Consider the following 12,413-nt stretch of genomic DNA (forward strand, 5'->3'; position numbering starts at 1 on the left):
CCAGCTCTTGGGATTCAGAAAGAGCCACCTGCATCCTGCTGTCTGAGAATGTTACATATGTATATACACATATATATACATGTAATCACATTATATATATATAATGTAAAACATCATCTTGTTACCATTTCTTACCAGAAGATATTCTCATAGCTCTTATTTATTTTCTACAAATAAAACCTGACGTAATTAAGTAATTTGTGTTTCTAATCACGAACATCTTGCTCCACAACACAGTTACAAGCCACGTTTCTCATGATACAACACACAGAGAATGAGCCATATGTCTACAAAACGAGTCACGTAAGCTATTCTGTAGAAGGCACATCTTTAATTTTAAACATAATTCACAAGAACTCTCGGGTACTTAATCATTCCTATGCCTTTCCTACTTGGAAGCAAAACACATTGGGGACAGATTCACTCACAGCCCAAGATGATGTAATTCAGATTAGTTCCCTGCGATTACATCGGTGTGAATGCTTTTCAAACTCTCAAACCCGAAATTTATCGTACAGATTGTTTCAAACCCCAGCCCCCACACTGCTGAGGTTGCACGCAGGAACACACAGCTCCTCCTCCTCCTCCATGGCCACCCACCTGCCAGCATCTTCTCCCTCCCCAGAGAGATCCTTGGCAGTTTTCCCCCTAGGGTGAAAGCTTATCCCCCAGGCTGGCCATAAACTCTTCCTCCTCAGGGGCTGTGAAGGTACCTCAGAACAAGCGAGTTCTTTATTTGCCTTGGTTTCAGTGACAACATATCCCTTTGGCACGAGGCGAAGGCTGATTCCCTGCAGCCCCTCTAGAACCGAGCTCGTCCCACCGTCCACGCACAGCGACAACTGCTCCCCTCTCACTGGAGCTCCACCTGAACACGAGGATTATGCTCTCAGCAAATTTCTCTTTTCCAGGGTTCCTCTCCTATTTTTAAATCGTCCCTGGGGTCTTATGTACGACCATTCTGGAGTCATCAGTTTTCTGGTAGAAAAGATTAAAAATACATAAAGGTAACACATATGCAAATAAACACAGATTTAAAGATATCTTTGACTGTCAGAAACTGGAGTGCCTTCCTCTCTTGGCCTTCAAACATGAAAACAGTTTCCAGGAATAAGAAAGTTTCTGTTTATTCTACTAACTTGTAAGATCCAGCCACCTAAGTAAAACAAACAAAAACTCTCCCACAGAAAATTCAGGTTAATATTTCTGAAATGTTGTTGGCTTCCGTAGCAATCATGGATGATAGATTTGGAATTGGTCATTTAAAATCCACGCAGTACAAAGAATCATCTACACATATACTGAGCAGTAAGGTTGACCTATGCTGGGATACCAAAGGATGCCCATGGAAATTATGAGAAACAAACCCAAGTTTCAGCAGAAGGCACAGGGGAGGGCAGTGCTGCTCAGGTTATGTGTGTTTTTCTGTTCGACTCTGTGCAATCAGCACTAAAACACAGCCTGAGCTTCTTTTCCTTGATTGCTCGTGATACATAGCTGCATGTATTACGTATTCACCAGGGCCTAAATTTCTCCTATTTCTCACTTTCTGTGTTCTCTCCACTCTTTTGCAATAGCAGCTGTGTTTACTTCAAAGGGTCTGAGGAAAAGGCTGTCCCTGTAAACGCTGGTCTTGCCATGGGACCTACAGCATTGCTAAAACCCCTCGGAGTCCCAGCATGCTTTTTTATGGTCAAATATCTTGCATTAAATTAACTAATAGGCACTTCAGTTGATGCTTATGTGATGGGTCTTATCCAAGTCCATCGTAGGTTTGTAGTAACAGTAGTGAGATACATCCTTTTGGCTCCACAGTTAAAGTTGCCAAGGACATTCTTCATTCTTAATTTATTTCATCACCCTTCAAGAGTTTTTCATGGTGGCTGCAAGGAAGATAGAATTTGTTTTCACAGATCCCACTCGCTTTGCCACAGTTATTCCTCTCCAGACGTTAGCTAGAATTTGGTGCAATGCTTCCTCTCTGCTGTTCCTCTTTAGCTATGGCAATACGTTGGACAGTCTTGGGTTGAGGTGTGTTACAAAACAGGCAGGGTTACGGAAGCATGCTTTGCAAGGCTCTAGGAGCACTTAGAATTAAAACGCATGCCCAGATCCAATTCCTAGCTCCTGATCTCCAGCAGCAATACCTGCTGCTTTAACAGGAGAAGGCATATTTAAATGACGGAAATAACAAATGAAGTCACATCATGTTCATTCTCAGTTGCACGCTGCTAGCCACCCGTTGGGATGGCAAAGCTGCATAGCAGACCGAAGGACATTAGTGGCTTTGTGATTTAAGTCTCAGGGTTATAAGAGCCTTACCATGGGCTGAAATCCCAGGAGTGTCAACTCTTCTGGAAAGAGAAAATGAGTATTATGCAGTTGTTTTTGCATGCTCATTTCAAACAAGACGGAGCTTTAAAAGTAAAGGGTATGGTTAAGTGCCTGATTCCAAAACTCTTTAAAAGGGAGGGAGATTGCTTTTATTTTCCCTCTCCTCCTTGTTCTGCAAAATGATCCTAACAAGTAACTGTGAAACATGTAGTAATCCCCCAAATTTTATATATTTATATGTGCAGGTACATACAAATTTATGCAAGCACATGATATTGTATTAACATTCCATGAGAATAACGTATCATGCCCAATATTACAGAGAATATGTCACGTCTTCAATACCCTTGCAGATTAGATAGCAATTAGTTTGGAGTTAAGCACGCAGGAGTGCAGAAGCCGCTGTGCATGCACCGTGTCGCAATCTTGTGCAGGAGTCAGCTTGAGTGGACACTTCTCCTCAGGTACCAGCTACACGCTCCATATTCCATCTCCCATTGACAGGCCCTTCAGTAAGGTCCCAACCACAGCTCTTAGCTAAGCACAGGCAGAAGCGGGAGACGTCAGAAAGTCTGAGCTCAGTTTGGAGGGGCTTATCCATCTGGCAAACGGCCTCACTCCAGTGGTAAATCATCTTACACTTGGCCAGCAACCTCGGGGGCCAGATGCCAAAGCATAGAGGATATTTCCCTGGCAGCGGCTAAGCTGACGACTGCACATAGACCTTATGTTGCCAGCTCCTCAGTTGTTTCATGTCTAGTGAGAAGAGCTCCCACAGCTGCCTTGTCCTCCTAGATGCTACATGACTGGCACTCTGTAATATTGCAGGAGAATATATTATGGTTCTCCGGTACAGAGTTGCTGCTCTTTATTGCTCTGAAGTGAAACATATGCTTGTGTGCCATCCTTACTTTTGTCTTTCCATTTCAAGACAAAGTTGTGCTGCGTGGGAGAGCTACTGACCTAAGTGCTAGTTCTCCAGGAACATACAAAACATTATTGTAATATGTAAGTGAAGTTTTTAGTCTGTCATTTATTCTTCTGTTTATATATAAACCTCACTTTTTTAGGGTTGCAAAAATAGTATCAAACCACTGTTTCCCCTTGACACTGCAATTACAAGTTATCTGTAATGGACTGAACAAGTAATGACATGAAATTTAATATCACTACAGGGCTACCATTATTCATTAAAGGCTGAAAGTCCTAAAACATAAGCATGTGCACTGATACCATCTTTCCTAACAAAACCATCCCCTGAAGCCATCAGGGCAAATTCACAGGGTAAGATTTCCCATATATTTGCAGTTTCAGGGCCTAATTAATTGTCCAGTTTTCTAAGTTGACTAAAAACAGAAGCAGGAACTCCCAATGACTTTTTACAGAACCACAGAACATGGTCAAGATCTACTGGTGTCACTTGGCTGGACTTATCCCAGCTCTGCTGCGATGGGAGAGCCCTGGGTAGGTCAGCTCCATATAAGTGTCCTCTGTGAAGGTCTCCTTGACCCTTCACAGGATGGGGCACATGGCTGCTGGCAGAGATGGCATTGTGTAACCAGCCTGCAACAACAGAGCTTCTATGGGGCTAACCAAACCTTTCATCTGGAATCAGCAGCTTCACATCACCCCCTGTGTAAATTGCCATAGACGCTAGTGATTTAGATGCATTTATTATAAACAAACGGATGCTAAACAGTAAAGATGGTGATAGTGATTAATTTACATTGTCTAATAACTTTGAGGACCACACCATAAAAAAAAATTTAAAAATATCCGAACCCTTGAAAATATTAATATTGACTTTCTACAAAAGCCTTCTGTCTGTCAGTCTTGGTTACTAACAGCTGTTGCGACCTACATTGTTTCATAGAAAGTTATGCCCCAAACCACATCTCACTTGGCAGTAAACACATATTAATTAAACTTACTGAGCTGTGAAAATTTCACAGAAAATAGCCACGCTGATACTCATGCAAGATTGTTTCAACATCAGATTAAGAGTTACAAATAATTAATGAACTGTTCCATCATCACTAAACCAGCTCACCAGCACTAATCAAATTAAACTCCCATATATAAGCATGTACTGTTGATTGATGTGATTTCTGGAATAGATTCAAAAAGCAATCAGTAATCTGTCAGACAAACGGTCCCATTCAACAGCAAGGGAGAGTGTTTGACTTTGTTTCCAGCTTCCAGAGCAACAATCAAATCAAAAAGCACTTGTTTCAGCTAAAATAACAGCAACCTTATTACACTGCGCTACCTCAGTGCATTTATATTTCTTCTACAGATCAGAGACAGTATTCCCAGCATAATACAAATTTCCATACAAATTTGCCTTCAGGGATTTTAGAGACATTTTCAGCAACATGATGAGCCTCAGCAACAGTTCCACTACTGTCCTCGGTTTTATACATTGTTCACTAACCTTTCTATTTATGATCACTGCTGTAGTGGTCACTCAAACCCAAACAATATGAACACTGGCCAACAGCAGGTCCTGTCAAAGATGTCCCCTGACCAAAAGGTCACACTCCCAGCAGATCTGATCTAACAGGACAAGAGAGGCAGGAGCTCAGCTGTCCTTCTGCAAAGAGGAAAGCTAAAGATAAATGTGACTCACTCAAACCTCAGAGCACACCCTGGATCTTCTCCCTCTGCCTTGGACTTAAACTTTAGGATTATGCTTTCAGTGATGACAGAATGAACTCCGACAGCTGAAATCAGAATAATCCTGGCCCCAAGAATCACTTTTGTAATTGAAAACAATTGGGAGTGCAGCATGGCTTTGGTTGTTTTTTTTTTCTTTCTTTCTTTCTTTTTTTCTTTCCTTATTTAAAAGACTTATTCTGTAGTTAAGCAAAATGTTGGCCCTACTCCGGCAGGAGGGAACACATGCATGAGTGGCTGCCATTACATCTTGTCTAGGCAGAAGAGATGCTTTGGGAAAACACCTGTGATGCAAGTACACGTCATGCTCATGAACTTTGCCAAAGTAAACCTCTAATCCATGTGAACACTGCACTGCTCACTCCTGTCTTCTCTCTCTTTCATTACCAGATCTCTTCCCCACTAATTATAGAAGAGAAAGTAAAGATGTACTTAACCCTAATGCAGACCCACCGGCAGGGTTTGCTCAAAAAAACCCGCAAATGACCACCACTGGAATAAACATCCTTGTGTTCTTTGGACATTCAGCACAAACGAAAACAGCCCAAGGATGGGCTGATGGCCAAGTGCCAAGACTGCAATATTCTACAACTGGAAACACTCATCTCTAAGTTTCTGAACTTGAGGTCTCGTTATTGCTATGCAGTGCCCGCTCGTTGGGCGACTGCTGGGCTTTGCAGAGCACATTCCTCTGTTTTGTCTGAGGCTGCTCTTGGGCAAAAAATGCTTTAAAATGAAGGAATCAAAAGACGACAAAGGGGAACCCTTACTTTCTCATGCGAGATGTTAAGGATTGTAAACTGAATATAGTACAACTATAGCATGTTGTGTGCAGACTGCAGCACCACACTGCACAAGTCATGGCACGAGGAGGCTGACGATGCCCAGTCCTGTCCCTGTCACTTCAGCACCGAACTGTCATGAAAGAGCAGCTGAAGGTTTGCTGTGCACTGGAGGATGAGTGTAGTATCTTTCAGTACTACTGGCCCAGCTGCTTCTGTTCCAGCACACGCTGGAGAGGCAGAGACAGCTGCAGAAGTGATGCTCAACACAACGTGGAGCCGTCAGCCAAGGGTTACCCAGAACTTGTGCACTTACTGGGCTCCTACACACGGAGCGCGGGACCTAATTTAAAGCTCATTAAACTCACTAAAGGAATTCATTGGACTGCCATGTCCTTCCTTTCAGCTCATACTACGTCACACGTACAGGTATGAGGGAAGACAGAAGAGATTTAACAAACACAATTTTTTCACACTAAGAGGACAAAATCAAGCTTTTGATGTATATGAACTAAGGAGTATCTGCTCTTCTCCCTGATGCTGGCTACATTTCTTTCAAGTGATGCAAGGTGGCACAAAAAAAGCAAATTTTGTTTCCACGTAGGCCCATTCCTGTAAAGCTCTGATCACCCTCAGTGCCTCTGTTACAAGTAGGAAGACAGTTAGCTTACCCGTGCTAAAGTATGATGGCATCTTACACTTGTCTTTCCATTAAAAATATGCTATGCTACATGTAAAGACATAATCTCATGAAAAGGGAATAGAAGATAATTTACCACAGGAAAATAAAACAAATTTCTATGTACTTTTAGTTATTATTAGAAACTTTGCATAAGTATGGCAAAAACTTCAGCCTATAAAGCCATGTCAGAATAAAAGAACACGTGGAGTTGTATGCCTGAGGGATGGTTATAACTATGAATACAAACCAATTTTCACATATATAACCAAATTCGTACGAGCAATTATCCACCTCCGGTTACACGACTGTAGTTTTTCCAATGACACAAAGAGCTTCACAGTCTTGGCAAAACGTGATCCTGAGCTTTGCCTGAGTATTTCAAGGCATTACGTTTGATTTCAGTGCAGTTGGTCCTGAAAAGTGCACCCCCACTGAGAACTGTCTCTATTTATTACAGAAGAAAATAACTAAGTGAAAATATGGATTCAGGGGCTTCAGCCTGCATCCATCTCCCTCTGCCAGGGCAGGCCTTGCAGGGTCCTATTAAAGCCACGGCCGCTGCCGTGCCTCCAGCGGTGCCAGCACTAAAAGTGCAGTGACAACCACCCATCACGCCAGATCTGACCGCGAGCCCTTGTATTTGTGCTTTTGCTTAAAGAAGTTTAACTGAAGGGTGGTAAAGAGTTCTTGCAGGGTTTTTAAGTGGGAGTCACAACTCTGCGGTTATTGCCAAGTTGCTTTTGGCCGGCCACTGCCCCAAGTGCACGGGACATTTATCGCCATGCTTGCTAAAAAAGGCCTGAGCATGCAAAATGCCAACAGAAAACTAAAGAAGGGACGAACAAAAAACAAGCATTAAGCACAATAGTTTTAAGTGATGGAAATGCGTGTCATTTGTTTTGCTTATGGTGATGACGATAAAATTTTAGAGACTACTTTCGCAAATAATAACAGCAATGAAAGAATCAAATACCAAGCATAAGTGCCAAAGAAAGAAAACAGTTAATTCAATAGAGGCAAACGCTTCAGGAGGAAAGGCAGCTGCTTGAAGCACTGCAAGGTGTAATGGCTGCAGAATGCATTTGGGTAAATAAAATCCTCCTAACTTTGCAGGTAGACCTCTCTGCAAAAAGTTTCAATACGACCGCATTTTAAATACATTACGAAGAGAGATGAATGCTTAACTTTACACAGGGGAGCACTCCCTCTGACACCGAGAGGGAAAGTTCGGCCCCGTGCTGCTAGGAATGGTGGGGTTTTTCCCTCCTTTTTCGTGCTGCGGATGTTGAAATTGTGATTGAGTTCAATGTGTCCTAGTGTGGAGCACTCCCTTGTGCAGAGGGATAGTTGAGGGCAAAACGGGTGCAAGGATGTGTGTGACTGTAGTGCTGGGGCATACTAACTGCAAGAGGAATATATGGGGTCCAGGTGAAACACTGGTTAAAACGCTGCTGGAAATAGGCATGGATGTGTGCTAAAATACTTTGCTGAGTTTGCGACTATACATAGCTCTTGGAGGAAGTTTAGCCCCAAATCAACACTGCTGTTTTTCCTTTAAACACACACACACACCCCCCCTGTAAAAAAAAAATAAAATCCTAGTAGCTCAAATAAGTTCCAGAAAAAGCCTAAAGAATTTAATAAAAAATATCTCCTGATGTGCCCCTTCAAGAGATTTCCAGATCATAAGAGTTTTTCTGTATAAATGGTTAAAAACACCTACAGAAAAGATCTCACTGCCTCCCAGAGCTCGAAGGTTTTGGAGTAACTATACATATAGACACAAACACAACATGCCTATACACACACACACCACACTACAAATAGGATATATATTAAATAGCATACAAACTATATATATTGTATTATTTATAAATATATAAAGAAAAACATAACCAATGAGAATTAAAGAAAAATTCAAAATAACTTCTAGTCTTTAGCAATGAAAGACATCTCTATAAAGTACTATTATCCATGGGCTTGATAATGGGAGCCATTTATTTCTCTAAGAGTGCAGTCAAGAACTACTTTTTGTTTCTGCTTTATTACAACACTTGTGGAGAAAAGTAACTCAAGTATATAACAGATTACCACAATGTCTGTAATTTTCAGACAGTGCAGCAGTTAGCATTATATGGAGCTGCTGTTAGGGTTTATTAAAGACAGCACCCTAAAACCTCACTGGATGGTGCATCTTGTGATGCACCCATTGCCAAAGCACATACGTGTTTTAGTGAACAACTGAGTGTTTGTGAACATAAAACCTACAAAATCTGTTGGCAAATTACAGCAAAATTCTCCAAAGCCTGCAAAAATCCTTCGGCACTCCTTTTCTTAATTTTCGGATATCTGTGCTTTATTAAGTGATAGAACTGGAACATACCTCCTCTTTTTTTTCCCCTCTTTTTCTTTTTTCTCCTTCTTATTGTTTCTCTGGCTGACTTTACTACCTTGTGCTGCTCTTTTTTTATTTTTAGATTTCTGTTGTGCACATGAATGAAGCAGATAGTCCTTAGCTGGGCAAGCAGGCTAATGCATTTCAGAGAACTGGTGTCAGTAAAATACACAGTTGGCAACCTCTCTCCAAAGGCGTTAGAGCAACATGCTTATGGAAAGGCATCAAACCATTTTTACACAAAATCACGTCTTTGGTTTGGAGGCAGTAATTTAATATCAAATTTTGGAGGCAAGATCACAACTGTATTGCACAGTGGTTAGTGCCCACTACTCAAGCACTCTCAGACAAGAAGTGTGCTGTGATCAGATGAATTTGTGCACCCATGCTGATGAATGCTAAGCACTGGAAAAATGTGAATCCAAGGCTTTATGCAGTGCTAAGTATCTGATCCGTGCCTGATGTTCCCGAGGATGAAGAAAGATATTTTGCAGGTATTGGCTTGAACAAGTGTATTATATATAAACCAGAGCTTGGGCTCCTTGAATCAAATTCAAATGATTGTGTGTATCATTGCTGTACAGACAGAAAAGTACAGATACTTCAGTATAGGAAAAAAGAAAAAAATGAAAAACAACCAAAAAACCTCAGAGAGGTGATTTAGTATGTACAGGGAAAAATAACTTCAAAGTCTGGATTAAAACGATGATAGACTAACAACAGTATAATAGGAAACCTCTTGCCTGCCCCAGCTGAGGAAGCATTTGGGACTACAAAGACGTCTATTTGTTATGAGCAGCGTGCGTGCGAAAGGGAACAACACCTCCATTTTAGGACTGAATTTCCAGGGCAACAGAAGGTGACGAAGCTCAAATTCATGCTCTGCCCTCACACTTCACACTGACAACACTTTGATATAAAGCATGCTGACAGCTTCCCCCCTGCTCCCCTCTCAAAAGCACTCAGAAGCAAGGGATGCGGCAGATCCTTCTAGATCTCATCTCCAGATTTCAGCTGCTACTGCTGTGCTTTCACTGCAGGCAAACTTCATTTTCATTCAAAAAGGCATGGCAGCCACCGAGGTTTGAATCATCTCAGTCCAGAGCAAACATAAAGTTGGAAGGCATCAGCAAAAAAAAAAAAAACCCATCAAAAAAGCTGAACCCAAAATTTTGTATTCTTTCAAGGGGAATTTTTTTCTTCCAAACTGGAACTATTTGTAAATCCTGTTTCTCAGTGTTAAATACACCTTGCCTAAAGCAGGAAAAAAAAGTCAAAACAGAACCCTCCTTTATGCCTACAAATTAAATTTGCTTCCTCTATTTGCTCAGGCTGCTAAACTGTTCCTGTGTTCTTTATGCTGCAAAAAGTACAGCTTGCACAAGGAACTGTTATATCTGGATTACATCAAGTAATATTCACTCCAGTTCACAGACAGCAATTTCCTTGCCAAGTTTTATATTATTAATCCCTTGGTAAGATGAGAGGAAAAATATCTGGTTCTAAACTGTTCTTAAAACGAAGAAGGGAAACCCATGCTTTAGGGGGAGGGGAATAAAAATCTAACCCACAGAATTTTAACTACATTTGTGTACGCTTCTGTTTAAAGTAAAAGAATGGGAAAAGCTGGAGCAAATTTCAGCTACTTATAAATACAATCAATTACAATATTTACTATGAGATGTTTAGGACATTAAGATAACTCCAGATGCACATCACTGTGTCTTAAAAATATAATTTGCTCCAGATATTTAAGGTGTTACCTTTCACCTATATATTGTAGGATTCATTACCTCAACTTCTCTGGCTGAATGAATGTAAAACTGATATGAACGTGTGTGGAAACAATTTGCCTTAGGTGAAAATATTCCAGTGCAGGCACAGAAAAACTGCTGAATGTGCACACTTACACTTTATGACAGGAGGTTACACTTGGCATATCATTTAATTTCTATCTTTAATATAAAATGTGTCCATTTTTTCCTTCTGAAAAGAAAAAATATGTAAACTTTAATTAGTACAAGCCATCAAGATAAACTGACAACTACTCAAAGGTCATTGCTCCTTAGCAGAAGCGACTAAAGCTTTTTGGCTAGTGGGAAGCCCAAGGAAAGATTTTGCTTAGGTATACACGTAGTTGTGCAGGGAGTGCAGCGAGAGGCAAGAACAGCATCATATGCAGCAAGGGCAGGTGGGTTATTCAGTATCAAGGCAGCACTCAGAAGATAAAACTATTTAGTTGTTGTTGCAGGTTAGAAAATATTTAAAAATAAGAAAAGGCTATCATATTTTAGAAAGCCATTCACGCGTCTCCCACTCAGCAGTCGAGCTCAGCCCAAGCAGCCATGGGCCTGTTTCGGCGGCTTTGGGAACAGCCAGAATAACCCTGCTGTGGGTTCTGAATGGCACAACGTGTGCCCAGAAACTTTGCAATGAGCTGAAGTACCACCAAAGCCCCCAAATCCATGGACACCTGCTAATGCTGCAGCTGGACCCCCAGCCTCATGCCAGCTGCCCGGGGTAAGAGGATTTTGGGCACGGTCCCCTCTGCCCTGGCCCCAGGCAGTGGGGATCCCCTCCTCTCCCCAGCCCCAGCACATAATGGCAGCATTAACACCTGGTTAGTCCTCTGGGATCTTAACGAGAGAATTGTCTAGAAGAGTAATTGAACAGTATGGGAAACTCCATCGCGGAACTCAGAAGCAGACCAGAGTAAATCCCCCAACAAGTGGGCTGCCAAATATAGCAGGAACCAGTAAACCACTTCTTAAACTTTTATATGATTCTTCTTTCTTTCTTTTTTTTTTTCCTCTCGGCATCAACTAATTCAACTACTGAGAAAGAAAATTACTGTTGATTCTGGTCAGTTGATGCCTTAAAAACTGGCTTGGCATCCTTGCAGGAAGGTGTACCTAAGAGTTTATTTTGCTCTGATAAGCAACACTGGTGACTACTACTTGTATTATGGACTTCTTAACACTTATTTTGACATATGCTGGTACATATTTTGACAGTAATGTGAACCTCTGAAACCCATAGGCAGGCTCATGAAACTAGAACAAACTTTCCAGAAGAAATGACATTGTAATGACACTCAGAGAAAGAATCCCAATTGAAGCCACAAAAAAAGCAACCAGAAATGTGAATTTTTAACCTCTGTGTTTCCGAGTTAAGGAGGCACGCTGCAAAATGGCTTACTTCTATAACTCTTCCCATTTCACCATTTCTTTCATTTTGCCATCAAGATTGGAATTTATATAAATATTTACACATCTATGTATCTTAAAAGAAAGTCCTCCCTTGCTTGCTGTGGACTGAACTGCGAATTTGTGTTTTTCAAAGCCAGAGAAAGCAAAGAGCCTGCAGTCCCCTCGCTGCTGTTCTCTGCATACAGCACCTTTACATGGAGGCCCAAAGGACGTGCATTTCCCTCCCTGCAATATTCCAAATGAGACTCTTGTGTAGGGTTTATATCTAAATAGCTGACATTATATGTTGATTAAATCCTTCTGAACGTATTTGTAAGAGCAGTTGGATTCCATAG

The sequence above is a fragment of the Apaloderma vittatum genome, unplaced genomic scaffold, assembly GCF_000703405.1.
Source record: "Apaloderma vittatum isolate BGI_N311 unplaced genomic scaffold, ASM70340v1 scaffold1359, whole genome shotgun sequence".
Lineage (NCBI taxonomy): Eukaryota > Metazoa > Chordata > Aves > Trogoniformes > Trogonidae > Apaloderma > Apaloderma vittatum.